Here is a 3067-nt window from a genome sequence, read left to right on the forward strand (position 1 = left end):
ATGAGGACTATTGAGCCACAGTGGTGGGCACATTCTCCAAGGGCAGAAGCTGGGCTCTGAGGGACAGCCCGCCCTCTGGTGCGCACTGGGCACACACGGGCGTCTCAGGATGCCCAGCATGAGATGGGGGTGCTCAGGCCCCTCCTACCCGTGATGCCCAGCTTCACGATCTGGCGTCTTGGTCCTCTGGCCAGCAGGGCTGCATTCGGCTCAGCCTGAGGCCTGTAGCCTGCCAGCCTGGGAGACCCTGTGGCCTCATCCCCAGATGGCTACTCCTGTTCTCTGGGCACATGATTCCTTTAGGTTTGCACCTGTGTGCTCTGCCTGCCTCATGCATCTGGTGGGGGGGGGGAGTGGGGGGGTTTCTGTTGTCATCCTACCTTCCAGATAAGGAAACCAAGGCTCCAGACGGAGGAAGGAATTTGCCAAAGATACACAGCTCACTTGGGATCTCAATTCAGGCCTATCCAATGCCAGGCTCTAATGTTTGCCACACTGGCCCAGAGGAGGCCCTTGAGGCACAGGACTTGTGACAGATGGGCCTACAGGGGAGGGTACTTCGTCAGCTGGGGTCCAGAACATTCAATGACACTAAATTACAACAGCCAGTAAAAACAGCCAGCTCTCAACACTTGTTCTAGGTACTTCATGGGCAGGGAGTATTATTATTCCCATTTAAACATAAGAAAGCAGGCACAGAGGGGCACCTGGCTGGCGCAGTCAGTTGTGCGCCCGACCTTGGCTCGGGTCATGATGTTTGTGGGTTCGAGCCCTACATCAGGTTCTGTGCTGACAGCTCAGAGCCTGGAGCCTGCTTTGGACCCTGTGTCTCCCTCTCTCTGCCTCCCCCACTCTCACTGTGTGTGTCTCTCTCAAAAATGAATAAACATTAAAAAAAAAAAAAAGGCACAGAAAGGTAAAGAATTGCCCATGGTCACACAGCCAGCAATGGGAAAGCTGACATTTGTGCAGCACCCTCCATGGGGAGACGCTCCTGGGAGGTGAACACCGTCCTCATTGTTCTAATTCCACAGCTGAGGAAACGGGCCAGGGGACAGGTGCAGGCACACGTTCCCAGTAGGGGAAACCAGAGTTCTAACCTATATTTGGAATATTTGGAAATAAAAACCCGTCTTGGGACAGTGGGGCTGAATGGCAAGCTTGAAGGTGAAGTCAGAATGGAGCCAATGCAGGGCTCGCCGCCTGTGGACCCCAGGCACCGAACACGGTGCCGTCAGCCCACCGAGCCACCTAACTCAGACTGTGAGAAACACAGGTCGCTTTCTCTAGAACTGTTCACAACCTAATTCCTTACTGAGGACCACGCCTTTGGTAGCACAGGCAGAAACGTACGTTCAGGGAGGGCACCACTCAAGCTGGGCCTGATGTTGCCATCTCAGTGTCACCTGGCCGCACTCCTGTGGAAGGCAAAGGAGAAAGCTCCTGCAGGTTGAGACTCCCTAAGTTTCCATCCACAGGCAGGGCAAAAAACCTGTATAAATTGGTCACATCACTTTAGGGGTGACAAAAAAACCTATTTAATAACTAGCCTGGCCCTGGACAATCCGAATGGACGAGAGAGTGGTGTCCTGGAGGGTCCACCTGTGCTGGGCATAACCCTTTAATAGTGGGGTTATGGGAGGGAATTATGGGAGGGAAGGAGGGTAAGTTCTAGGGTACTCCAGGGGAGTGGATGGAGGAGGAGGGGCATGGGGCAGGCTTGAGAGAGCAGCCATGTGCCCTCCAGTGCTGTCTTCCTCTGTGTGTCTCTGGAGACTCAATTCCCAATCTGAGAGAGGAACATGCAGTCTTATGAGGGAGGCAGGATGCGTGCAGCTCACTCGTCAAGAGACGGGGATCCGAGAGGGCATGACCCACCCCGTTCCGGCCTCCCTTTCTTGGTCCTTCCTCATTTGAACTCTAGACCCACCAACCTGCAGCAAATCCAGGTCCTACCTGGGCCAGTCGTTCTCTGAATCCCAGTTTCTTTACCTCTAAAAGGTGGGGATACCCACCTCCCAGGACGTAAGAATTTAGTACAGTGCCACCCCCACACTCAAGGCTGCCCTGTATTCTCTTCTAACAAACTCACACCAGATCGTCTTGCTCCTGCATTAGATCTCTGTGGTTCTCAATCTTGGCTGCACATTTTAATTCCCCGAAGAGCTTTTTAAAAAATATTAATGCCAGGGGCACCTGGGTAGCTCAGTTGCTTAAGGTGACTTCAGCTCAGTCATGATCTCTCAGTTCGTGAGTTAGAGCCCTACGTGGGGCTCTGTGCTGACAGCTCGGAGCCTAGAGCCTGCTTCGGATTCTGTCTCTCCCTCTTTCATGGCCCCTCCCCTGCTCGCGCTGTGTCTCAGAAATAAACATTAATTTTTTTTTTTTAATCAATGCCTGACGCCATTTCGGAATTTCCAGGGGTATGTCCTTGATCTTTATTGCAAAAATCTCCCCAGGAGGTTATGAAACACAGCAAGGGTGGCGAGCCTCCACCTTAAACCACAGATTCCCATACGTAGATAAACAGGAGAGTCACCCGGGACGCATTAACGACAACAAAAAGCAAACTTCCAGGACCGCCCCTAACATTCGGTTTCAGTCTATCCCGGGGAGGCGGATGTCCAGAAATCCGTCCGCAGCTTTGGGAAGCTCCTCGATTTGGACTGCTTACTTTTAATAAGGAGGAAAATGTCCCACCTGCAGCTGTGGAGGCAGACTGAGAGGAGTCACGTGCAGAGCGGGCACTAGGACCCTCCAGGTCGCCCAGCTGTCACCTGTGCATCGCCCCGGCTGGAACACCACGCGGCAGTACGCCCACCTGCGCGCACCCTCTCCTCACCTAGCCCTACCTGCGGGTTCCTCCCGCCCAGCCAGCCCGCACTCGGAGAGCAGAGTCTAGGTCCCCGGGTGCAGGTGGCTCGGAGCCCGTGAGCCCCCATCCCCGTCCCAGCCGGACGTCGGTCCCGGGCACGCCTCCGGAAGACCCGGGGACACCCAGCACCGGGGCAGCCAGGACTGCCGCGCGGAGGCGCCCAACTCGCGCGAGAACTCGTCCGGACGCGCC

Source organism: Lynx rufus, unplaced genomic scaffold (assembly GCF_022079265.1).
Source record: "Lynx rufus isolate CCGP_SWC_20201006 ecotype Redwood Valley unplaced genomic scaffold, mLynRuf1.p SCAF_16, whole genome shotgun sequence".
Lineage (NCBI taxonomy): Eukaryota > Metazoa > Chordata > Mammalia > Carnivora > Felidae > Lynx > Lynx rufus.